The 26,896-nt window shown below is 47.5% G+C and overlaps 1 protein-coding gene and 1 long non-coding RNA gene across 4 annotated transcripts in view; both read left to right on the top strand.

The window, feature by feature from the left end:
- The first annotated feature begins 649 nt into the window (after window positions 1-649).
- LOC120097826 (uncharacterized) lies at window positions 650-7,823 on the top strand. Of its 2 annotated transcripts, none has more exons than XR_005495622.1 (3): window positions 650-1,497; window positions 4,150-4,334; window positions 7,652-7,823. It is a non-coding gene; the product is annotated as an uncharacterized LOC120097826 (long non-coding RNA). The 2 variants fall into 2 exon arrangements; XR_005495623.2 differs by lacking the exons at window positions 4,150-4,334; window positions 7,652-7,823 and adding an exon at window positions 2,135-4,118 and having other exon boundaries at window positions 650-983; window positions 1,383-1,497.
- Window positions 7,824-12,895: 5,072 nt separating this feature from the next.
- The window catches only part of Svil (supervillin), a 195,599-nt gene continuing 181,598 nt past the window's right edge, over window positions 12,896-26,896 (top strand). Inside the window, exon 1 of one of the 2 annotated variants that reach the window (XM_006254030.5) lies at window positions 12,896-13,236. The gene's annotated coding sequence lies outside the window, so the exon portion shown is untranslated. Of the gene's footprint in view, window positions 13,237-14,013; window positions 14,137-26,896 lie in introns of those variants that run through there. The other variant, XM_063276626.1, reaches the window with a different exon arrangement.

The following is a 26,896-nucleotide window of genomic DNA, read 5'->3' as shown; positions in this document are numbered from 1 at the left end:
AGTCATCCTTATTCCACGACACTGCTCTTCTGTATGCCCCTGTCACTCAATGACTCCACTTTCTGCACTTTCAGAAGTTCCCAGTGTTTCTCTCTTCTGTCTGTCATTCCACGGAGCAGAGCTTGAAGCACCCGGTCTGCAGCATCTTATGGCACCCTCACTGACATCACTACTTGCTATTCTCTGAAAACAGCAGGGACTGTGGTCTGTCCTGTACACACGCACGCGGACACACAGACACACACAGAGTCACTCAAACATACACACAGGGGCACTCACACAGGCACTCTCACACACAGGCACACACACGCTCACCCAAAGTCTTCCTTTACTTGTGGAATAAAGACCCCAATCCCTAACATCTCCTGCACGCCCTGTGTTGTCTCCAGCTGCTGGCCTTACTCTTTATTTTCTACATTCCAGACATACCGACCCCTTTTCTCTTTCCTCCTTAAAAACAAAAACAAACAAACAAAAAAAACCCCAAAACCAAACAAAAACAGTTTTATTTTGAAATAACTTCAGATGTATAAAAAAGTTGCAAAAATGGCACAAAGGTTTCCTTCCTGTATGCTCTTACACAAGCATGGTGCAACAGTCAAAACCAGGAAGCTAACACGAAGTGCAGGGCTCCTCAGCCATATGCAGGCACACTTGGCTTCCCCTTGGTTCAGCAGCTCCCAGGCTTCTCCAGCCTAGAACTTTCCATTGTACAGAAGCATGGCAGTCTAGATGAAAGCAGAGGGCTATCTAATAGCGCCGTTTCCAGCTTGGGTTTAAGCTTATGTTTTCTTATGCTGGAATTCAGGTTCTATATTTTGGCAAGGACGGGTCAGAGAGGATGTGCTCAAGTACATTGTATCAGGAGTAGCAGTTACCAACCTCTGCCAGGACTGGTGACTGGTGATGTCTACACCGAGCCCTTGCTGGAGAAGGAGCCTGCAAGCCCTGCCCTCTCTTTTGGTGGGAGGGAGATATTTTGGGTCTGTATAATCTTTCTTTTTCTCATTATGCATGCTACTAATTTTAGCAACAATTAATAATCCTCACATGCAATAATCATCACTGAGGTTCTTGCCAAACGTTGGTTTTCTATTTCTATCGCTCAGCCTCTGATTGTTCATTGGGATTCAGTTGATACTGATCTGGTTTCTGCTTCTTCATTTGGCCGTGTGTGCCGCTGTGGACTAGCACTCTTTCAGCCCAGACACTGTCTGCTCTGTCCACACACACATTCTCTATTCTTTGTGCTCTTACTGCTTATCGTTGTCTCAAAAACCATCTGCTGCAGGGCTTTGAACTCACTAGCCTTTAGCCTCCCACATGCAGTAGGGCAGCTGGGAAACTGCACGGTGTGTGGCATGCTCAGATTGTCTTTTCAGGCCAATTGTTCCGATTCTCAAGAGGATGTCACTGTTTAGAGGACCAGTCTCCACAAGGTGAGAACTGCTGAAGCCATGGCCAGCCTGGAGACTTAATCAGCTGAATTGCTCAGAGGTAAGAAATAGAGGAGTATTGATTTTAAAAGATAGACCTCTCTGGAAAACCCCAAGAGATATACAATGTTACATGTCTGTGAAGAGTCAGGTATGTTGGGGATCCTGAGTCTCTGAGCATTTACTTTACTTGCCTGCTAGGGAGCTCTCAGGGCCATGAGTTCTGGCAAAAGCCTCAGAGTCCTGTCACAGCAACAGTAGCAGGGGGGCTGAATTTTAGCACCTCATGCATCTGTCCCCAGAGAGATGATAGGGCCATATCCAGTGACCTGCTTGAGAGAAACTTGTGCTTAGTGAGGAACTCGAATCTTTTGTAATGAGCACCAGGCTGCCTGCTGTGCTCTGTGAGGGACCTTACCTGTCATACAGGACAGAAAGTATGCCCAGCTCTGGTCCAGAGGGGGATTCATCTCCTCTTAACCAAGTGGAGGCAAATCTTTTCTTTTCTTCAAAGGAATCCCACTCTATCTGCCAAGGCTGTCCACGGTACTTGGAACAGATAACTGAGAATAAAAGACAGCTGTCCACAAGACAGACAGAACCAGAAGGGAACGGGAGGGGTGTTATCTCCATGATGCTTCCTTGTACTCCCTATAAAGCCTTCCGGCCCTTACTTGATGACCGCTATACAATTGCAGTTTCTGGAACTCCCACGGACAAGGGCACACAAGTCGCTTGGCCTCTGCATAGACCTCTGAGGGGTTGCTCAGCAGGCAACCTCCATAAACACACCCTTGGGCTGATGCCTCTCCAGACACACCCTGTGCTGATCAGCTTCTGTCTACCCGAAATACACACACTAGAGTTACACTGGAAGAGAAAGAGGGAATGTTGGTGAGGCGTTGTCTGTTTGTGGGTATATCTGTGGGGCATTTTCTTGGTTAATGACTGATGTGGGAAGGTCCTGGTTTGCATAGGGTAGCTGAGCAAACTAGGGAAAAAAGAACCAGTATACTCCATGGTTCCTGCTGGAGCAGGCTTCCCTGGATGGGCTGTAAGCTGTAAGCTGGAATAAATCCTATCCCTCGCTTTTGGCGTTTTCATCACAGGAACAGAAAAACAAACTGTAGCACATTCCTAGGTTGAAGTCATTTGGTGTGGGGAGGGTGTGGAGGTGGCGTGGGGTAGCTTCTTGTGGGCTGATGGGAGGAGTCTGCGCCATTTTTGTTTTCTCACTCTTGTATCGACTAGTGATAAGGTGGATAACGTGTCTCCACTCGCCAAGAACACCACAAACATTCAGTAGAAGTGAGCTATTGCACCAGTCAAAACAAACACGCTTTCCTGGGAGTAGCGAACTCTATATATCCAAGTGTGATTTTTTTTCTTTCCTCTTTACCTCACTGTTTGTCACTGTTGGTGGCCTGGAGGATCCATAGAGGATCCATGGTCGAAACTGGCAGGTGGATATTGTTGGAGAATTGCTGGCCTTCGTGATTGAAGCAAAGAACCGTGTAGAAGCTAGCCCTGGCCATAAACACTCTGTCAGCACTCACAAATGTCTTCTCTCCTAAAAACCATGAGCACATGTTGTCAAGTAGTCCTACCAGGAATCCAAGAGTACGGTGGTACCATGTGCCCAAAGACACAGAGATGGGACATTTGGGGACCAGCAGGAGGCCACAGCTTTATTTATAATTGTTAAAATAAACACATCCTTTGCCAGAGGACATTATCCTGCTCCTTCAGTGGTCCTCCTACCTCCAGTTCCTCCTCTTCTCCCCCCCCTCCCCTTTCTCTTCTTTGTCTGGTAACAAAACCTTAATTTTGTTCAGGGTTTACTCAATTGCCAGACCAGGGGAGGCAAGATAAGCACCTTTTGTGTGGTCTTGCACAGGTCTGAGTGGTCAGGGTCCCTGCCCACTCTCTGCTGGTCTGGCTCTGAGATAAACACATGGATTACAGGACTGTGGCATGTGCAGAAGGCTCTTGAAGCTCCTGGGGGCTTAGTGCTGATTTATGACTGTCTCCACAAAGAGTTGGCAGAGGGGACTTTTCTGTCTTCTTATAGATACTATTCAGTACAGAGACAACACCAGGAATGAGATCCATCATTCATGCCACTGGCCTGAGGATGACACTTAAAAAAGGAACCCACAGAGAAGCAGAGCCACCAGCCCAAGGCAATGTTAACCACCTCCTCTGTGATGACTATTCTTGGTTGTCAACTTGACTACATCTGGAATCAACTAAAACCCAATGGCTGGGCACAACACGGGGTCTTTTTTCTTAAGTAAATACTTTTAAATGGAAAGACCTACTTCTAATCTGTATCTCTGAGGTGGGAAGAGTCACCTTTAATGGAAACCACACCTTGTGTTGGCTGTCTACATAAAGAAAATAAAGAAGGAAGCTTGCTCTCTTTGCCTGCTTTTTCAGGATTCTTGTATACACTGAAGACCCTGGACATCCAACCTTTGTGAAATGAACAACTACCGGATTCTTCCATTGGTAGACAGCCATTGTTGGACTAGCTGGACCATTCCTGCAGTTTAATAAAGCTGCGTGTGTGTGTGTGTGTGTGTGTGTGTGTGTGTGTGTGTGTGTGTGTGTGTGTGATGTATATTTCATTCTACAAGTTCTGCTCCTCTAGAGAAGCCTGGCAAATATAACCCCCCAAGACTTCCCATTGCTCTTTTCTTGTCTCTTATAGCGAGGATGAAGAGGAATTTGTTGCATTAGCTGAAAGTAGCCTAACTGATACTAATCACATTTCCTGAAGACCTCAGCAAAGAATGGTCGGGTGGAGTGTCAGGATGGCAGAGTTGGGGACAATTGTCTCTTGTGTTGTAAGAATCCCTTGGAGTGACTATTGGGAAATCTTCACAATGCCCTAAGGTATACCAGCAAACTTATTTACCTCCCACTCCCAAACAAAAACCTTAAGCCCCGGCAAGGGACACTTTGCTGGCTGAAGTCTGGTCTCTCAGGAAAGATCTTTATGTTGTCTGGAAGGAAGCTGTGTTCCTGGCTGTGGTGATTAGCTACAAATTTTGATCTCTAGCACAGATTTCCTACTGGCTCCCTTTGAACACTCTCGAGGAATGCTCCTGTACAATCTAACTCCAAGCTTTAAGGACAAGATCTTTGTTGTGGAAAAATTAAAAAGGATCATTTGCTATCAGTTCCCATGAGCCAGATCTGCTTGCTCTAGCTGCTACTCTGCCACTCGGTCCACAAGTCCACTCCTGGCTGCCTCCCTTTTAGCCGCCCTCTCCATGCAGTCCCCTAGGTGGTAGTTACCACGTCTGGCACACACACACACACACACACACACACACACACACACACACACACACACACACAAGGGCTCTGCACGTTCTCACTCCTCATGGGCAACAGAACCAGACCCACACAGTCCAACTGCCTCTCAGCCATTTCTTTCACACACATTTCTCTTTAGCCCAGTAAAATCAAAGTTCCAGAAACTTGTAATTTAGCAATTAGATTTACATGTTAAATTCTCAATCCACAATTCATCCACACAATACATTCATTGCCAATTAAGAAAGATTTAAACCACACACCTAAACAAGATAAAATCCATCTAGTTCACCTAATTCTGAACCGTTCTCCTCCGTAGACTCCATCTTGATCTCTCTCCCTCCTTCTCAATCCCACTTTAAAAACTTTGTCCCCACCCCATTCTCTACTGTCCAATCATGTATTGCCTTGACATCAACCTACAGGTCTTGGCATATTCCTGCAACTTTCCCACAAGCCTCCTCTGGGTTGTATCAGCACAGCTGCTGTCTGAAGACCATGACCAGGCATGACCAGAGAGCCTTTGCTGCCCCATCAGGCTGGGGTGGATTCTCATACTCTCAGAGTGGCAGCTAAGCCTGTTGACCTCTGCCTCCATTGTCTACTCTGAAGAGTATCAATTTAGAGATAGAGGGGACCCTTTAATCAGCATTCTAGAGGAAGAAAGACCCGTGACTGTGTACTATTTATTTTCTAGGTTTTCCTGTTAGTACCAAAGAGGACAATGTCTTATTATTTAAACTTGGCACACTGACTAGAATCCTGGCTTATAGTTAGGGGAGTTTTCCAAGGAGGATAAAAGAGCTGCTGTTGATTGGTAGGATGGACTAGTAAGATTGCAATAGCCAGGTGATGGACAGAGGCATGAAGGTCAGCAACCACACGAAGCATTGTTATCCTGGGTCCCAGCTCTCTTCAGAAAGAAGCAGCTTCGTTGTTGCTGTAGGCTTGGTCTTAGATTCGGCTTCAAAGATGTTCAGGAAACTCTAAGACCGCATGGACCATTGTCTACCGTGGTGTCTGGATCTGTTGCAGGGTGCCATGTGAGGTCACCAGGAAGCCATAGATTAGCTCTCTTCTGTGTTGGGCAAGTAGAAATAGTATTTCTTAGACCGATGCTACAACGGATAGGGGGGCCCTGTCACAGTCATTCATTTGCTGCTGTCACTTAGATACTTCAGTGCTGACATAAAAATGAACATAAACATCTGACATGGGACTGGTTCAGTGGTAAGAGTGCATGTTGGAAGGGCATCTTTAACACCCAAATGGAGGCGAAGCCTCTGCATGTGCATGCAAACCCCAACATTCAGGAGGGTGGGGTAGAGTCAGGGATCTTTGGAGCTTGCCAGTATTCAGTCTAGCTGAAACAGAGAGCTTAAAAAATAGGATGCAGAGTCACACATTACACACTCACACGCTTGCACACACACATGCACATGACCTAGGGTCTGAAGGAAAAAAACAAATGGACTCTCAACACTTCACAGTACAGGTCTTTCTGGGAGCTTTCTTTCCACCATACCTCTTGAGTGGATGCGTTCTACTCCTTTATCACAGATGAGCCCTCTGTCCCTTGTCTGAGCACCTGCAGATGCTATTGTGATCGCTTGGAGGAGCACACTTAAGGGACTTCACGAATAGCCAGTGGAGGGATGACAGATAATGAACTTGGGAACCCTGGGCATTATTAGAAAGGGAACCCCAGGCACAGAGAATTACTTTTAGCCAGTGCAGCTTAGAGTGGCTGCCAAGGGAGCACTCTGTGTATTGGTAGAAGCACCATAACCCACACCTGAGACCCCAGCACTCAGCAGGAAGAGGAAAGAGAAGCATTGAGTTCCAAGTCAGCCTGGTCCACATAATGAGACTCTGTTTCAAAAAACAAAACAAAAATCAGGACATCTTCAAGTTTCACTTGCCAGCAAATAGGGGGAAAAACCCATATACCCTGTTAGTTCCAACACTGAGATGCTGAGTGAGTCCTTCTCCCCAGCATCAGGCATGAGTCCAAGAGAAGAACTTACTATAGCACAGAAGAGAAATGTATGATGAACTTTATAGGTACCATACAAGCTTCCACATATGGATGGCAACACTGAATGAAACCCACATGTGCTATTGTCAAATGAATGGTATCCTGAGGGACTGAGGGCTGAAGTTTAAGTGATAGTGATAAGAATATTGTCAATATGTATTATCTTTATGTAAGTTGACTTAGTATCCTCCGTTCTCTACAACTGCTCTGAGAAGTGGGAACTACTGTCCCCAAGTTACACATGTGGGGACTGACCAACAGAGAGGTTACATCACTGATCAAGAAAAACATATGCCATCGGGCTCTGTCAGTTTCAGAAGACAGCAATTATAGTGCCCCACTAGAAAGGAGACAGCAGGTCTCAGGAGGCTGGAAGGAGGAAGTGATAGGAAGGCAGGATACAAACATGTCATTTCTTGGAGTCACCTACACAATCTTTAGTTCAGCAGCTAAAACCCTTATGGTGGACTGTTGGGCCTCTTTAAATCCATAAAGAGTATAATGTAACTGGGCTTATGGTTTTTACAACCCCTGTGACCAAACATAGCATACTCCTGTGGATAGTGATCCAGTCTCTCAGTGCACGAGAGCCTGTATCAACCTTAATAACATTTGCTTAAAGGCAAACAGTGCCATATGCACCAGCACTCCAGCTACTGCAGAGGCTGAAGCAGGGGGCTCATGTGAGCCCAGGAGTTCCAGAGTCTGGGTTGCAGAGTGAGATCCTGCTCTTCTAGTCAACACACATGGTCATTTCACCGAGCTTCTGCTTACTGTCTAAGTATTGTTAATGATAACGTTGTCACAGAGAGCAGAAAATGCAGTAAAACACAGTTGTCTTCTTTGCTTTTAGGGATAAAAAAGAAAATGCAGCTGACACCGACCCCGCTTGGTTTCAGTGGCTGAATAATAACACTGAAGTAATCTGGTACACAGGAAGTTTTCACAACCATGTTTCAGTTCGCTCAATTCCTCCAGATCCTGTCTTCTAATCTGACAAAGAAAAATAAAGGATCTAGAACCCATTTTGAAGTTTTGTTAAAACTCATGCTTATCCAAATTTTTCCCAGACTCTCTACTTCTCTAAAAAAAAAAAAAAACGTCTCTACTTCTCTTAAAAAAAAAAACAAGACACGTTGGAGTAATGGCATTCATGCCCAGGTTCATTTCGATTGAAAAGCAGGGTTGCAGGAGCTGCCTTTTAAAGATCTTCCTTTTAGAAATTTGGCTGTTTTCACTTTACCTTATTTGCCTTCCTTTTAAATTTTTTTCATCACACTCATCCTGGATTTCAATTTCATCCTAGGTTTCAATTCTTCTAATCTGTCCAGACCAGAATAACCAATGCAACAAAAAGCTATCATACCAATCATATGCAAACGTTATTTACATGGCAACGGTCTTCAACAGACTCTAAACTTCAGGCTAGGAAGGGAGAACATTGCCTTCTGAACGCTTGTGGGCTGGGTCTTGCTTCCCCATTTAAAGGCATCTAAGATGTTGGAAATACTTGGCATAGCTATCAGGGCTGTAGTTTCCAAGGTCCACTTGTTATGTTCCCCTGTTACATAATCCTATCTTGTTCTGCCACTGCCTGTAGCCTTCCAGACTAGACATTAACAGAGCCGGGGCACTGAATACATTACTCTGAGCACCGCAGGTGACGCCAAGCTCTCTACACCTGTTCGACAGAGCGAGCGCTACATTTACTCGGACAAAGCGTAGCTCAATAACATGCTTGCAGCCTCGGGCTGTTCCTGATGCAAACTGGGTGAGCAAGCAAGTCACCTCTCACCCGTGTCTGGGAACCTCAGCCAGCTCTAGCTCCTTCCAACAGTGAACTGGGTCTCCCTCCGCTTTTCAGGATCTTATATCTTCTCACCCCTTAGCAGGGCCTCTCCCGTCTCACACTTTTGCATCTGCCTTCAGTCCACAGAAGCCTTACAGGGCAATCCACCGTTTGTATAGGGAACACTGTGTTCAGTATCTGCCCTGCTGTTCCTTCCTTGATTAAAAATCTGCCCCAGACCATCTCCTTCCAGAGAATATTCCCTGCTTAACAGTACCCATAATCTATCTGCCTAAAGCAGGGACACTCAGGCTTTATAATCACTGCTCACAGGAAGAAGAATATTTGACGATAAAGGCACACACGCGCGCGCGCGCGCGCACACACACACACACACACATACACACACAAGCACATACGCACTCACACACACATACTTAGAGGCACGCACGCACACACGCACGTACACACACGCATGCACGCACACACGCACACACGCACACTCGGGTCACTTACACCGCTTGAAAATATAGTAAACGGAAATACTTAATTCAGGGTGCACCTTGATGTTTTTATGTCTAACTTTGCTTCATAAGAAATAAGATAAACCAAGCATGGTGGTTCACACCTGTATTCCCAACACTCAGGAGGCCAAGGCAGGAGGATTAGGAGTTCGTGGTTATCCTGAGCTGTGTAGTGAATTCTAGGCTAACCTAAGCTACATTAAAATATCTCTCAAATAACTAAAAATGGGGGTTGGGGTGGCTCATCAGGTGATGTCACCCATGGTCAAACGTGAGAGGTTGAGTCTCGATGGCTTGCTCAGTGGAAGGAGAAAACAGACTCTTAAAAATTGTCCTCTGGCCCGCAAGTGTTCTGTGGCACATGCACCTTTCTGCAAACAGACCTATAGATACATAGATAGATAGATAGATAGATAGATAGATAGATAGATAGATAGATAGATAGATAATAGATGTAATAAAATTAAGAAGAAAAAATTAAAAGGGAAAAAAGAAAAAGAAGGTAGCATGTGATTGTACAACAAATTTCAGAGCCAGTGGACTGAAAACCCCTGTCTCAGAAGCCCCGGGACTACAGAAGTAACAGAGGGCAAAAGATAGCAGTAAGTAGGAGGGGACCGATGGGAGAATTTTCTCCAACTATTATGAAAATGAGGACTGTTCCAAATAGGTAAATGGTAATTTTTACTAACTTTTCTGGGTGTCCAAGACTTTATTTGTTCTTTTTTTTTTTATTTGGTTCTTTTTTTCGGAGCTGGGGACTGAACCCAGGGCCTTGCGCTTCCTAGGCAAGCGCTCTACCACTGAGCTAAATCCCCAACCCCTTATTTGTTCTTTAGTGTGTATATGTTATGTGCATAAATTTGTACTATATATGTACTATATATGTAGTACTATATATATACTATATTTGTAGCATAGATATGTACTATATATACACATCTACATTTTAAATATTTAAATATTTTTAAATATTAAAATTTAAATATTTTAAATATTTTTGGAGCATCAAGTCTAGTCTAGGCTTCAGACTTCCCAAAGTGGATAAGGTCCTTGTCTTCTGGGTACTCACATAAAAGTAGAGGAGGACACAGAAGAATGACCTGTGAAGCAGGCCAGTGTTCTAAGGGCTATGACACGGTTCATATACAGAGCTGTGGGAGCCAGTGGGGACTGTCAGTTCAGAAAGGGTAGGGTCTCCTGCACATGGAGATTCCAGGAGATGGCAGGAAGGGGGAAAGACACCTTCTTTAATGGTCTAGAAAGCTGCAAGTGTGGCTATTTGGAACTTGGGAGCATGGTTTCCTTGGACATGCGAGGAGTCACATGCCAATGGTCTCTGTGAAAAGAGAACAGTTACCAAGCAGGCTAAGGTACTGACTAGCCTCCTGAAGCCCCAGGGGAACCCATGCAGGGGCTTCAAGCAGGATTGATTTGAAATATCACTAAAGGCAGAAAGGGGAGGATGTTGGCTGGAAAGCCAGGCTAGGGAGAGGGTCCTGCTGAGGGGCTGTGCTAAAAGCCAGTACAAATGACCTGGATGGCAGGAATGGTGGAAGGAACACAAAAGAAGGGACCCATGAGAGGTGTCAAGGATTGGGTAGCTGGTGGCCTGAAGCCAGCAAAGTCATGTCTGGGATTACCCTCCTATCCCCACATCAGACTTGGAGTGGGCTTGTGTTATACTCAGTTCAGGCGGCCTTTATTCAATTACTGAGTTTAGAGCTGCAGTGTGGTCTGAGATCCCTCTGACCATGTCTTAGTTAGGGTTACTACTGCTCTGATGCAATACCACGGCAAAAAGGAAGTCAGGGAGGAAAGAATTTATTTGGCTTACACTTCCACATCGAAGTCTATCATTAAAGTAAGTCAGGACAGGAACCCAAACAAGACTCCTGGAGGAAGGAGCTGAGGCAGAGACCATGTCAGGTGCTGTTTACTGGCTTGCTCTTCTGAGTTTGCTCAGCCTTGTAGAACCCAGGACCACCAACTCAGAGGTGGAACCACTATGAACTGGGCCCTCCCACATCAATGACTGATTAAGAACGTGTCCTACTGGCTTGTCTGTAGCTTGATCTTACAGAAGCATTTACTGAATCGAGGACAAGACTTTAGCTTGTGTCAAGGTGGCATAAAGCCACCACAGACCTGAAACGTGAGGAGCCTGGCTTGAAGAAGCAGGAGGGGAAACCACAAAGGAGGATCTGAAGGGGGGAGCAGCAGAGTCTCAGGGCTAGGCCTCACCCTGAAAGAAGCAATTTAACTCTACTGAAGACCAGTTTCTCCTCAGCTTGACCTGGGCTCAAACACACCTCACCCTCCTGCCTACCCCAGCAGCAGATTCCACGGATCCTCTCAGATCCAAGCAGGAAAGAAGCTTCCCTGTGCTTACTCAATCCAGCCAGGGCCTGTGGTGGGTGGCATCTGTTCCAGGCAGAAAGCACACTTACCAAGGCAGGCTGTTGAAGAGTGGCTCTAGCTCTGGGTTCACCCAGCCACCCCCGTGTGTGTGTGTGTGTGTGTGTGTGCGTGTGTGCGTGTGCGTGTGTGTGTGTGTGTGTGTGTGTGTGTGTGTGTGTGTGTGTAAGGGTTGAAAGGGCCCATTCTGAACTGTTTGTTGAGCGAGGTGCCCCATCCATCCCGGGTAGATTCACATGTTCTTTTCGGAGTGCTCTGCAAGTGCACACAGGTATACTGCCTGCTCCTCTACTACATTTTCACCCACCCAGTGTGTGTGTGTGTGTGTGTGTGTGTGTGTGTGTGTGTGTGCCAAGTCCACAGCTCAGCCTCGGTGGAGGAAAAAGGGGTGGAGAAGGAAACCCTCGATGTCTTTTTGGTATATTAGCATGGACTATGTCAGATCCACTTGATCCATGGAGATGCCAAACCTAAGAACCTCAGGATGTTGCTGCGTTTGCGACACTGTCTCTTTAAAGACAGTTCCCATAATGTTGATTTTGACACTGACAGAATCAGAGGGAAGATCATGGGAAAGAGGGACAACACCTTGATCTTGGACACTTGAACTCCAGAACTGCAAGGAAATAACGCTTGGTGAAGAAGCTTCGAGTTTGTGATTTCTAGCTAGGCAGCTCTAAGCAAACAAATAAACTTACTTTCCGTTCCCTTTATGGGAGCTGCTCAGTGTGCGCTAGGAACAAACTCTGGAGAGAAAAATAAGAACTTTTAACACCCAGAGGAAGCAAGCAGGGATTGGAAGGAAGTTCATTTCTAACACTCTGCTCAAAAAGAAATGCAACGTATTTTTCACATTTAAAATTATCTATCGCTTTGCTCTTCATGCAGCGTTTTCACAAACTTTAACGCAGCATCACCTAGGAGCTTGTGAGAAATGCAAATTTCCCGGTCTCACTTAAAGACAGGGTGAATGTGCAACCCACCGGGTGGGGAGGTGAAGAGCTGCAGCCTGGTAGTAATTGGTTGCAAAGCTCTACCAGTGAACTAGGTAAGTTCCCCAGGAGTCTGGTGGTGGTGGTGAGACTGGACTTTGCACAGATGTGAGTGGCCTAGCAAGGTCGGTCACCTTGGCAACCAGTCCGGAGAGGTACAGGCTGCAATGTTTGCCCGGGTTGCCAGTTCTTTTCCCTAGAACCGCTGGAAGCTCACACCAGCCGCTCAGAGACTCGGAGGTGAGTAGCTTGTCTGGCTCCCGGAAGCTTCGGGTAAATAGAGCCCAGGGCTAAGGAGCCAGAGAGCAGCCGGGCGCGTGCGCGGGGCGCGTCCCCGGCCCGGCCTGGGCGGGAGCGCGCTGAGGGGGTGGGTCACACCGGCTCCGCTGGCCTGGCGCGCCATCAGAGCCACTCAGAGCGCCTGGCGGAGGACACCCGGGGCCCCACAATTAATACCCCGCGCCGGCTCGCCGCGCCGGGATTCTCGTGCCGGTTGTCCGGGAAGGAGGCGCTAGGTCAGCTCTGAGGCCGCAGATAGCTTTACTCCCAACGCTGCGTCCATCCGGAGTGGAGCATACCTCCCCGCGTACTCTTGGAGAGCGAGCGGGGCTGCGACCCTGAGATCCAGCGCTGTCGTGCGTTCCCCAGGCCGCCGGGACCTTGCCACAGGCACTGGGGCGGCAGGTGAGCGAAGGCGGCTGCGCAGGAGAGCGAGGTGAGTAGGGTCGGGAAGTTGGGGGGACGGGGGTCTCGGAGGACGTTCTCCGGGTCTGGAACAGGCCCTTGCTCTGAGATATTCTCTCGACTGGACCCCTAAGTTTCTTTGTAGACCCGCGGGAGGCTGAGAGTTAAGTTGCTGAAGGATATTGATCCTTGCCGGGAGAGTGAAGCAGTCCCTAGCCACTCCCCTAGCCTGGGCTCCAGCGGCGACCAGACCCGGCATCCCCTGCCCCGGGGCTGCCACTGCACCTGGGGCTCTTCCTACGAGGAGACCCGGAAAACAGGCTCCCGCGTTTTCCTTCAATCCCTTTAATTTAAGCAAAGAGACACTGAGACACAGACACAAACTTAGTTTGGACACTGTAAACGCCACATTTCCAGTGTTTTAAAATTGCACGTGCGTATTGTAGATCGGTCGCGGGTTTTTCGGGACACTATAGGACCGGAGAGCGATGGTTGGTGACAGGACGGGGTCTAATTGCCTGCAAGGGGGGCAACTCTGGCCTTGCGTGCCTGTTCTGGGAGCAGGCACAGCTTTTAGGATCTGGCCCAGACGGGTCCCTGAGCCCTGGCTCCTGCTCAGGAAGGGGTGTCCTTGCTGAGTTGCGCCCTACACTTTCCTCTTCTTTCTCTGCCCCGCCTGCGGGGCTCCGCCTGGTGTCCCGGTAGAGGGCGCCAGCTCCGGATCACCGCCGGGGCCAGCGGAGGGGAGGGGATTTGCTAGCCTCCAGGTAAGGAGCGAAGTGAACCACCCAGAGGCGGGGGGTAGGGTGGGTGAACCAGGCTCAGGGCTGAGAAGCAGCGAGTGGCTTGGGAGCTGCTGTTCGGGACTGTGGGGCTGCTGTCCCGCGGGAAGTCGTGATCTTGTCTAGGAGACTCGGGAGAGCTTGGCAAGGTGAGGAGTGGCCGGGAGCTCGGAGGCAGCACCGGGCCACGGAACGCAGTCCTCGGGATGCCTTTGCGTGCCTCCCAAGGCGGGAAATGGGGTCCGTTTCACGGCTGCCAGCGGTCCTGCGGGGGCGAGGCTGGAACCCGGAAGGCACTGGCTGGGAGGGGTGGCGGGTCCACAGGCCGCTGCCGCCCGGTGCTGTTTCAGCTCGTGGGGTACTCGGCTTGTAACAAAGGCACCGTGCGGCTGCTAATTCCACCCACTTCCGTCCTTGCTGCCTTGCGGGGGAAGTCCGACCGAGTTTGGATTTTGGATTTCTGAGTTTTGGGGAAGTTCGGTGAGAGGAGGGTAAGAGGGCTCCAAGGCTACGGTGCATGAGGGAACACAATTCTAACTTCGCGGTCAACTCCATCTCCGTGGCTGCCCAGGACTGCCTGGGTTCCTGTGCTCTGTGCCGCGCCTGGGCAGGATCAGCGAGGGTTTGAACCAGGCGCTAGGCGAACCCTGCCTCCGTCTGCCCACGCCCCTCCCTGTGGAGTCTGCGCGTGTGCGGGGCTCCACAAGGGCGGGGCTTAGCCCGAGTGACAGCCTGCAGCTCCTCCCCCTCCTCACTGTCCCCAACCTCCACCCGGTACCTAGAGAGTAGAGTTCCAGAAAGTGGTAATTGTACTACTGGGAGCCACAGGAGGAGAGGTTCCAATCTCGGGTCATAGTTTGGGTCCGGTGCAGGATTAAGGGCCTGCTGTGCGGGACTTGCAGACCTGTTGAAGTCAGTTTATTGCAGTTGCAGTACTGTGGAAGGGAAGAGGCCACTTGGTTTCCACCGTTGCATCTACATCTCAAGTTGTCACCTTGTCGACCTTAGCACAGGCACGGTATTTGTCCGGGGATGGATGTCAGGAGAGGCTTCCCTGTGTGTCTCAGGACCTGGATCTTAGCGGAGGAAGTGTTCCTTTAGAGAAAGGAGGCTAGGTACACTAGGCTGACAGGTGCCCTCAGCCTCAGGGTCAGTGCATAAGTCACCTCTTCACAGCTCTCGCCTGAGCCCAGTCTGCTGTTGTAAGGGAGGGGCTGGCTTCCATGAGGTGCTTGAGTCTTAGGAAAATCCCCCAACCTGGGATGGCTCCTCAGATTTTTGCCTTGCATCTCACCACCTCTTTCAGAGGGTGGGTTTGAAAACTGATGGGTTAGGAGCCTGAGAGTTCTGCAAGTCAGACCTGCTCCATAAGCAAGTGGAGTGTTTGCTGTTACCTGTGAGGAGGTTCTCTTGTTCTCATTTTGCTGTTTTGAGGTAGGGTTTCACCCGTAGCCCACAGCATACCTGTCTCAGCCTCCTGAGTGCTGGGTGTTCAAGTATGAAGTTTTCATAAATTGTTAAATCCCTGCTATAATTCTGATCTGGTTGGACATAATAAAACTTCTTCCATTAATGACACCAACTTTAAAGTTTAAGAAATGCTGGGGGGGGAATTAAATCTTAAAAAAATACAAACAAACAAACAAACAAACAAAAAAACATCCTGTAGAACTCCAGAACAGTCCCATTAGAGGAACAGGATTCACTGCCTCCTGCTTCTGGTGGTGTCTCACCAGGTAAACCTGGGGCCAGGAATTCTCCCCAGCACAGAACCGTCAGCCTCACCCAATGTGACAAGGCCACAGACCTGAAAGTGTGCATTAAAATAAGTGAGAGTTGCTTTGGAAGTTGATTTTCCTGGCTTTTCTTTTTAAACACACTCCCTTCCTCTTGAGTCTCCTTTATAGACTGACCTAAGCATGTACTGTCCAAACAGTTCTATTAACACTGAGCTCATGTTTAAGACATGGGACTTTGGTATGACACTGAGTGCTAGTTAAAACACATGACTTTAAAAAGAGAGGTGTGTGACTCCAGAATATCATTCTGGGGCTCAGAGTGTCTTAGTGCTGGGCCAGCCCTGGAGACGCTCACAGGCAATGAGTGAGGACAGCCTATGGAGTCCCAGTGGCTGGCCTTAGGGTAAAGCTACTGCTGCTGCTCTCTCAGCCAAATGTTCAGCCCCTCTGGGCTTCCTTTCCTTCCTTCAGGATGGGGATAATAGTACTCTAGCCTGATTTCCAGCTATAGGCATAAAATTAGATAAAGTATGTAAGATACTTGGCACAGTGCCCAGAACATAGTAGCTGTACACCAACAGATGAGGTGTAAGAACGGCATTTCCCCTCTCTTCATTCCCATGTGGCATCGAGACAGGTAAAGAAGACAGTAGCCATTGGCACACCCTCACCCCCACGCTTTTCAGTTCTTTACTCTTCTGCACTGAAGGATTCCTCCACTTTGTCAGCAAGCTGAGAGTGGGGAAGGTTGTTGTCGATGGAAACTTTGTCCACTTGTGGGAGAAATTTGCAAGGGCCTCCGGAACTGCGAGGCCTTCCTCCTGGCCATGCCACTGTAATTTTGTGGCTAAGTTTCCAGTCATTTCCCTTTCCTTTAGACTTAAAGTCTATCCGAATAACCAACAAGACAAGACTTAAACCAAACAACTTAAAACTGAACTGAGAAAAGGAAGTCGGTATTCCTTTTCTTTCTTCTCTGTCCAATTAATGGTCCATCTGTAATGCTAAAGAAAAAGAACCTGGTTCTGTGAAAATCGTGCTGCCCAATCTTGGAAAGAGGGGCCATTTTATTTGGGAAAATGGAAATAGTTTCTGAGTCTTTAAGTGTGTGGATAGGAGGAAGGGGAGCCCAAGCTCTCCTTTCAGCTCTGTTTTCTCAAGTTGTGGTAGACTCTACGTCCTGAAACTTGCTGTGCTCTGAGAAGCAAGAAGAAAGGCATTCAGTGGTGAAGCTGAGCAAACATGGAGTAGCCAGGGTGTCCATTTCATACAAGGAAACACTGGGAAAGTTCTCAACTTCATAAACCTCAGTGTAGGAATAATTCGTCCTGCTCTCCTCTCCCTCCCCTGCCCTCCCCTCTCTTCTCCTCCTCTCCCTTCCCTTCCCCCTTCCCCTCCCCTCTCTTCTCCTCCTCTCCCTCTCCTCTCCCCTCCTTCTCCTCTTTTCTCCCCTCCCCTCCCTTCCCCTCTCTTCCCTTCCCCCCCTTCCTCTCCTTTCCCCCTCCCCTCCCCTCCCGCCTCCTCCCCTCCCTCCCTGTGTTCTGGCCTTTATCTTTCAAACACTTAGAGGTTAAAACCCTGGAGGTTCTGCCAAGCCATTCACCGTGGATGGTGTGGTTTTGACAAAGTGTTTCTTCTGTCTGTGGTATAAATGGGAGAAGGAGAGGGCCTGTGACTGCCCGGATTCCACATTTGGACATGAAATGTATAGCTCTCTCCCACACTGGAAATGAGCTCCCTGTAGCCAGTCAACAGATGCAGAGGTTAGGAGCAGGGTCTCCCCCACACCCCTGCTTTGTGCCTCAGCTCCATTTGTAGCCACTTGTTGTGCCCCCAGTGTGAAGCCTGAAGCAGCTGCAGGGCATGCGCCAGGCCTGCTCAGGGCATTCGCTTCCTTTGTTGGGAGGATGAACAGGCAATGTTATTTTGGATCACATAGCAGCCTGTTCAAAAGCGTCCTGCATTCCCCAGCTGTTCCTCGGAGGCTTTGAGAAGAGAGCAAGAACGTGCCAGCTGCTGGACCACTGAAGTTCCACTTACTGCCTTTGTCCAGTAACAAGGAGGCTAAAATCCAGGAACTGTTGTTAGCATGGCACTTGCAAATGGTGTCTGTTTCTGTAATATCAGTGATAGTCTCAATAGAGTTAGAGCATGTCACGGCAAGACTCAAAGGCAGATGTCACACACCCCCCTCAGAGCTATTGTTTTAAAGATTTTATTTTTAAATTGTGTGTGCGTGTGTGTGCGTGTGTGTGTGTGCATGCGTGCATGAGTGCGTGCGCACGCGCGTGTGTCTCTGTGTGTGTGTGTGTGTGTGTGTGTGTGTATGTGTGTGTGTTGTATGGGTATGTACACTTAACTGCAGGAACCCAAGGAGGCCAGAAGAGGAAATTAGGTTCCCTGGAATCTGTTAGGATAAGTCTTAAAAGCAAATGTCACAACTTATTTCTCTCTCTCTCTCTCTCTCTCTCTCTCTCTCTCTCTCTCTCCCTCTCTCTCTCTCTCCCTCCTTCCTTCCCCCTCCCTCTCTCCCTCCCTCTTTCTTTTTTTTTGTCAAAGTAACTTTCAAAATATTTTACTTATTTATTTTTTAGTATATGTGTGTGTGTATATATGGACAGGTGGGTGCTCCTAGAGGCCAATATTGGCCAACAGATCTCCTGGAGCTGGAGTTACAGGTGATCATGAGCTCCCCAGCATGGGTGGGAGGAACCAAACTGGAGTCCTGCCCCAGGGGCAGTATACACTCTTACCTGCTGGACCATCTCTCCAGCCTCTCAAAGTAATTTTAAAGGATATATGTTTATATGTATGTTTTTTGATAGTTTTTCCATACTTAAAACAGCCTGGCTTATCTTTCATTGATTACTAACACGATAGACGTAGCATTAGACTTGACTTCCGAGTCTGGCTTTAAACACTGGCCTAGGGCAGTGGCTCTCAACTTTCCTAATGCTGCAACCCTTTAAAACAGTTCGTCATGTTGTGGTGACCCCAACCATAAAATTATTTCCTTCGCTACTTAATATCTGTCATTTTGCTACCCTCATTAATCAGAACACAGGTACCTGATATGCAGTATCTCTGATAGGGGACCCCCAAGGGGTAGAAGTCCTCAGGTTGAGAACTCTCCTTGGAGGGAGACCTTGTGGTAAGGGAATATACATACATTGTATGTAGTTCTCAAAGGATTGGTAGACCTATTATATTTTGAAAGAGAAAGCCTGTACTAAGAAGGGAACATCTGTTATTACTGGGGAAATACTTGTCACCAGCCCTAATGCCTGCCAGCACTTGCCCAGAAACGTACATCTTCACTAATGCAAGCTGTGAGTTAATGAACATCAATGGCCACAGCATAAATCACAGCTCTCTGTTGGACTTCAGTTGGCCTGAATCCCCTCTGTGAGAAGTCATAAAATGGATATGCTCTAAGCCCTAAGTCTTAGTCCTAGAGGCTCTTGTCTATCGTCACCGAGCTGGATGCTGCGGTTTTCAGCTTTTCAGCTTCTCTGGTCCCTCCATGGCCTCCCTAACCAAGTCATACACCTTGCATTTAATCTGTTTCCACAGAGGCCATGGGTCTTCACACTGCCTTCATTTTTAGTTTGGTTTTTTTTTTTTTTTGTCTTTTTTTTCTTGAGGCTGTCAAGGGTGCCCAACCTGGTCTTCAGGGCCGATGAGAACAGGTCTCCCTTCACAGAAGAAACGGAGGCTTCTGCCTTGGATAACCACCTAGGCTAGGACCACAAGAATCTGACTCCAAATTCAGCCCCTCCCTAGCCGGGGGTTGGAAGGATCAACTCCTTAGGAGAACTGTAATCAGGTGTCATCTTCTGAACCTTCTTGTGCTGATCCTGGGTACAGTAGCCTTTCCCAGATGCCTTCCTGGGGTAGAATATTGTTCTCTCTGCCTTATCTCTCTAAGATTTGTCTGTTAACAGCAACAACAATCCACAACTATGATTCTCTGTTACATGTGCCACATGCATGCTTGCATGCACACAGACCCATAATGGCTACGGGACCATTTTCCTTTCTTGGCCAGTCCAACACCCAACACCACATTTATAGCATCACATGGTTTATTTCTGTTCACTGGTTTTTATGCTGCAGATTTTCTGATGGTGGAAGGGCAAAACAAGCCTGGCCTGTGCTCGAGAGATGGCTCAGTAGTCAAGAGCACTCACTAGCTGCACACTCACACACACACACACACACACGTGCGTGCGTGCACACACACGCGCGCACACGTGTACACACACTCACACATGCACACACACGTATACACACACGCACACACACGCACACATACACACACACACCCTCCTCTATCTCATGCTGCTCAGGGGTTAGAAAGAACACCCATTTCTTTCCCTGTAGGCAGAATGCGACAAACTTTGAGGGACAGCTGCAGAGGGACCCCATTAACTCAATACTGTTTTCCACTCACTTTAAAACCTTTGCTTCTCACCCTCAGCCTTGGGTTGCTTTCCTCATTCCCTGGATGGACCTCTGTTTTCCCAACGACATTCTGTCTGTCCTGTTCTGATCTGCGGCTGTCACCTGACTGGCCACCTCCTGGCAGCTGGGGGTTTCAAGTGTCTTAGGGAAGCCTTGCCTGGGATGCCCTTATGCCACCTGTCATTGGTGTTTAATTGCATCCCCCACTGTCCTGCCTGCTCTGCGTTGGGGTAAGTTCCCATCACCCTGACCCCAGCATCCTCCTCTGGGCTTCCCTGCCCCTTGTCTCCAGCTTCTCCTGGTTTTCCAGTGCAGGGTCTCATGTCTTCCAGGTTTCTTTGTTCTGGCTTCATCCTTCCCTGCTTTGGTCTGTGCCTCTTAATTCGTTCCTCTTTGTCCTTTCAATGATTTGCAAACTTACCCCTTTGTCCCGAGCTAGTTCTCTTTGGCTGTCTCTTCACTCTAGCCTGGTGGTTATGTTGAGTACAACACCCAAGGTTTTGTTTCCAGGTAACTTTTGCCTTTAGAAAAAGGTTCTTTGGAATTGAAGTTTGGAAATACCAGTTATGAAACTGGTCAGGTCGGTCATCTAAAGGCTTGAACTCTGAGGAAGATTGTTTGAAATTTATTTTGGCTTTCCTTCCACCTGAGAGCAATTGAAATGTATGCTTGTTTTGGATAACCCTTCCTTTTCGAAAATGAAAATTGTACGTGAAGAGCGGAATGAATGTGTTCCTGCCCCCACCCTTTTTCAGGTTATGTTGCTGGAGGATCTTCGGAGGCAGTTTGTGCTTCCTTGGCTGTGTGGGCTGTGTGGAAGGCTCAGAAGATTGGCCTTGCATAGCTGTCCTGGGGCTTTTCCTTTGATAGGCTTGCTGGTCATTTCTGAGCTCTGACGGTGAGGGCGGGATCCTATGCCGAGGTGAATCTATCCCTTATCATACTGATCCTGATGAAGGTGTCTTGGGAATGGAGCCCCAGGCTGTTGGATGTCCTTGCCCTGCCTTGTGGTTACGTACTGCTGATACTTTGCACTGTCCAGTAACTCCTCTTTCTGAAATTGTGTATGTGTTGTGTTTTAAGTGCACACTACTTACTTGGAAATCCTCCTGCTTTCAACTCCAAATTGGGTTTGATTCCTTAACATTTTAAATTTAAATACAGTACAAGTTTCTTACTCTTAGATATGGGATGCTGTAGACAATGCCAGAGCAAGAGGTCGTGTTTCAGTGTAGAGTCTACCACACCCAGACCAAGGAATCTTTGTTTTAGAAGATGTGAGAGGAGTCAAGCAGACTGATCATTCAGTCTATTGGCCCGTGGTAAATGCATCTATGCCTGTGTCCCCTTGCACTTGTGTGTGTGTGTGTGTGTGTGTGTGTGTGTGTGCCTGTGTGCCTGTGTGCGTGTGTGCCTGTGTGTGCATGCGTGCATGCGTGTGTGTGTGTGTGCGTGTGTGCCTGTGTGTGCATGCGTGCATGCGTGTGTGTGTGTGTGTGCGTGTGTGTGTGTGTGTGTGTGCGTGCGTGCGTGTGTGTGTGTGTGTGTGTGTGTGTGTGTGTGTGTCTTCTTGTACTTCCTGGTGCTGAGAATGCAACAGTGTGAATCCTGTCTTCATGGAGCTTCTAGTCAGAGTTCCTGTACAGAAGCAGCATAGTTCCTGCGATGGAGGCTCATTCTAAGAGTATCAGTCAGAGAGAATGCTAACTGGGATGCTGCAGCCTGAGGCCTGACTTGAGCATGCATGCGTTCTCTCTCTCTCTCTCTCTCTCTCTCTCTCTCTCTCTCTCTCTCTCAGCACCAGCCTCTATGGCTGGGTGGCTGTGAAGAGATGACAAGAAGACAATCTTGGTTTGAACTCAGATCCAAGATCACAATGTCAGTGTACTCTTGTGTGTCCTTGTCCCACTTTGGCCCCCTCCCCCATAGCTGTTTGTGGTGAAGGACAATGTGAGTCTGGAGCCATTGCATAAAGAATGTTCAGTTGGTGATCTAATGAGCCCCTCCCTGCTGTGTAAGGGACACACCATGGGGATCTGTCTGACTAGGTCTGTAATTACACATGTCCTCGGACTGTTCTCTGTGTTCAGTTTTCCACCAGTGGTATTTGTAAAGAGACGTTCTTTGCCCTTGGCTGAGTGTTACCACAGCGTGCAGCTTTCCTGTCTTCCAGAAAAGAGACCAGCTCACACCTCTTTGTCTCCTTTCTAGGTGTTGTGCATTACAACCAATCACTTCTAGTTTCTGCCTAGGGGGCTTCCACACTTAGGGTCTCTGTGGCTGTATGGGCCCTTTACTGAACAGAACATGCTTATTATGTGTGCTCACCAGTACAGAACACATGTGTGCACACCAGTACAGGATGTACATGAACAATTCAGTATAGGGTACACCTATGATGTACACTGATGAACATGTGCGCAGAACAGTATAGACTGTCTTGCTTAAGACATAGCTCTTGGTCAGGGTCTAGGTAGGGGTGGGGTTCTAATAAGGAAAAGCCACAGTTGGAAATTTGGAGGCTAATGTGCCTTTTTTCAAAGACTACACAGTTCTTATAGTCCATGAGTTTCAAGTCTAAAAGTTCTGCATGTAGAACTAAGGACTTACATTCCTTGGTGAGAGATCTGACCATAATACCTCAAAAACAGGCTCAGAGGGAGCTTCCTTCAGGCAGTGCTAGGCGGTTTCCATCCATTTCAAACTACAAGCTTGATAGAAGACTTTTAAATTGAACCCTCCGCCCCCCCCCCCACTTCATACTGGACCTAGAATTATCGAAACTTTTTTTCTTCTTAAATCAGTCATCACAGTACATTTGAGATACTGAATTTCCAGGAAAAAAGAAAAACATATTATCAGCTTGACAAGAAAACTGCATGGCTGTAACTGTTTTGGTCGATTATTTATGTAAACCTAATATCTCTGTGTTAAAAAACTAGCAAAACTTCTTTTTTTTAAACTAAAAGCTTTCATCACGTGGCACTTTTCCTAGACTGCTGGAGGAAACATTTCATTTTCTTCCTTGTGAAAATTGTTTCCATCTTAAGTAGGTCTCTAAAAACAATCCCCCAGCTAGTGGTGGTTTAAATGAGAGATGTTCCCACAGGCTTGAGAATCTAATCATTTCATTTAGAGGCATGGCCTTGCTGGAGGAAGTCAGTCACTGAGGAGTGGGCTTCGAGAGTTCATTGCCTTGCTCCGCTTCAGGTCAGCTCTTTGCTGTTTTGTTTCTACAGTTGAAGCTGTAATAGCTCAGCTTCCTGCTCCTGCCACCATGATTGCCACTGGCTGCCACTGTGGACTTTTATCCCTCTGGAGCCATGAGTCAGAATAAACTCTTTTCTCTTTAAGTCTCGTTTGGTTATGATATTTTATCACAAGAGAAGAGTAACTATCCCCCATACACACACACACACACACACACACACACACACACACACACACACACACACCTTAAAAAGTTCTGCAAGCTTACTGAACTTCCCATGGAAAACTCACTTTGACGCTTGAGCGCAGACGCTAGTCTCAGGCCAGATAGCAATGCTTCCAGAATTCGCTCGCTCAGGACCTATGGGCTCCAATGCAGTTCCTTTCCACTTTCTAGCTCAGCTAGACCAGTGGATCTCAACCTGTGGGTTTTGACCCCTTTAGGTCACATATCAGACATGCTGCATATCACATATTTACATTATGATTCATAACAGTAGCAAAATCACAGTTATGAAATAGAAACAAAATCATTTTTTGGTTGGTTGGGGTCAGCACCGCATGAGGAACTGTATTAAAGAGTCACGGCTTTAGGAAGGTTGAGAACCACTGAGCTGGGCGAAGACTTGGCCACGAGTAGTGCTCCATTTACATAATCTTTACACAGTCTCTCTTCCCTTTTTTTTTTTTTAAGTATAGACTAGAGTTTATTCAGGGCACGGGGAGGGGAGTTGAGGGAGTAGAGATAGAGAAAGGCAGAGAGAGAGAGAGAGAGAGAGAGAGAGAGAGAGAGAGGAGAAGGGAAGGAAAGGGAAGGGAAGAGAAGAGAAGAGAAGAGAAGAGAAGAGAAGAGAAGAGAAGAGAAGAGAAGAGAAGAGAAGAGAAGAGAAGAGGCTGGCCATGAGCATGAGGAGAGGGAGGGGGAGGGGAGTGGGGAGAGAGGAGGAGTAGGACAGGAGGACAGAGCAAGAAGGCAAGAGTTCTCTTCCATTTTACAGATTTTTTCTTTTACAGATTATTGATTTGTTGTGTGACTGGGTAAGGAGGATACACAGGTGCCCCCCAAGCCTGTGTAGAAGTCAGAGGACAGCTTGTGGGAATCAGTTCTCACCTTTAACCATGTGGATCCCAGGAGTTGAACTCAGGTTGTCAGGCCTGGAGGAGAGTGTCTACCCACTGAGTCATCTCATTGGCCCTCCTCCCAAGACTTTTATCCTCTTTGGTTGCCAAGTTCACACAGATTGCTTATAGTTTGTCCACAGTGGCCGCTCTGTTTCATATTTTCAGAATGGTTTTCCCATTGTTTTGGGTTCTGGGGACAAATGAGCGAATTGATGAGATGTGGCAGCAGGCGCTGTCACCCATTGCAGTTAGGTCTGGTGAGGCAGCCGCCATCACCAAGTATGTGTGTATGCACATGTCTGCAGACTCAGTGTTCGTAGACTTTTGGCATGGCTAGAAGGCTCAAGACAACAGATGATCAGAATAGGTTTCATCTGTAGAGACTTTGTTCTTCTCTCTTGAGTTTAAATCTGAGATGCTTTTTGAAATGTATGTTTAGTGACCGAACAGCTCTATGCGCAAGGAACTCTGCTGGCATTTCTTCAGAACCCCCTTGTCATATATTTAGTGGTTGAGTGTTTTGAATGATAACTGTCCCCATTTTCCTTGCCATTTGATAACTTGGTCCCCAGTTGGTGGCACTGTTTGGTGAGGCTCATGAGGTGTGGCCTTGGAGATTTGTCTCAGTAGGCGGGTTTTAAGGGATGTGTGCCATTTCTAGTGTGTTCTGTCCACTTCCCGTTTGTGATTTGAGATGTGAGCCCTGTGCTCTCAGCTTCCAGCTCCATCTACCGTGTCTGCTGCCCGCTGCCTCCCCCTGGCTTTTGTGGACACTAATCCCCTGTGTGGTGTTTGGAATATGCTTGGCCTAGGGAGTAGCACTATTAGGAGCCTTGTTGGGGTAGATATGGCCTTGTTAGAGGAAGTGTGTCACTGTGGGGGTGGGTTCTGATACCCTCCTCCTAGCCACGTGGAAGCCAGTCTCTTCCTGTTTGCCTTCTGAAGAATATGTAGAACTCTCAGCTCTTCCTGCACCGTGCCTGCCTGGATGCTGCCATGTTCTTGCCATAATGATAATGGACTGAACCTCTGAACTGTAAACTAGCCCCAATTAAATGTTGTCTTTTATAAGTGTTGCCTTGGTCACGGTGTCTGTTCACAGCAGTGGAACCCTAACTAAGATACCCCGGAACCACAAACACCAAATAAATCTCTCCTTCTCTAAGTTGCCTTGGTCGTGGTGTTTTATCACGGCAACAGAAAAGTAACCAGGACAGGTATTTCCCCTTTCTCAGATGGACAGAATCAAGGTCCTCAGAGGTGAAATGTCTGATCAGGATGGCCAGTGGGTAGCAAGAGAAGTGAAGGAATGACCTCTGTCACTTTGTGTGCTCTCACACACCTCCCTTCCTCTTTCTTTCCCTTGAGCATCGCGTTGGAGGATAGTACCATCCCTGTCCTCTTAACCTTCTAGGCTCTGCCAGCTTTTTGTGCAGAAAGTTAAAGTCAGGTGTTAAGTCCGTTTTTTTAAAACTTCCAAGACTATGTGATGGTTTTATGTAAACAATCTCAATTGTTTCTTGCTACTATACTTTTTTTTTTCAATTATCACCAGACAATCTTCAAGAGTAATTTGGGAAAATGAGCATTTTGCAAACCTTTCATATTTGCTGATACAATATGAAGAACACAAATCTACAAAGGGGCATAGTGCTGGGTTATAACTTGATCCCTCAGTATCTCCTGACAGCCATCAGGTCAGCAGAAGCTGTACTGACTTAGTTGTTCAGGATACCCTGTTGCACTTTGGTGTACTTTGCGGTTTCAGTAAACTCATTTAATTGTTTGCACCATAAAAGACAAGGGAATTAAGGCTCAAGAAGAAAAGAGCTGGATGCAAAATTGTCAAGCAAGTATCAGGATTCAACCTAGAGCAAGGCTTTCTGTCTCTGGGCCCTGCTTTACTCTCTCTTGATTTGGCTGAGTCGGGAGCAAGTGACAGATTTTTTTCTAGTCCATTTAAAAAAGAAAAAAATTAAAGTAGTTTTGGGTGTCACAGTCTTACATTTTTCTCATTTAAGACTTACTACAAAGCCATCCACCTCCTTTCCTTTGTTAATCCATCTCGAGTCCTAAGGTAACAACTGTTAGAAGCCAGTTAGTGATGACTCTAAATTGACCGCTGCCTTCTGCTTGTTGAGTCAGAGCTGGGTTCCTGAGGCCTCAGAGACCTAGGGAGAGAGGAGAGCTGTGCTGTGGCAGGCTTCTCTTCTTCATCTTTGCTGGGACTTTTCAGGCACCTGTGACAGACAGCTGCTTTAGAGATGTTCCTGATGGGAGACTGAGTGTGTGTGTGCTCAGACCAGTATCTATAGAACACGTGCTATACCATAGCCAGGCATCATCTGGACCTTAATTCATGCTACCTCTCAGT

This window comes from Rattus norvegicus, chromosome 17, assembly GCF_036323735.1.
Source record: "Rattus norvegicus strain BN/NHsdMcwi chromosome 17, GRCr8, whole genome shotgun sequence".
NCBI classification, from domain to species: domain Eukaryota; kingdom Metazoa; phylum Chordata; class Mammalia; order Rodentia; family Muridae; genus Rattus; species Rattus norvegicus.
This window is presented reverse-complemented; position numbering and strand designations above follow the sequence as displayed.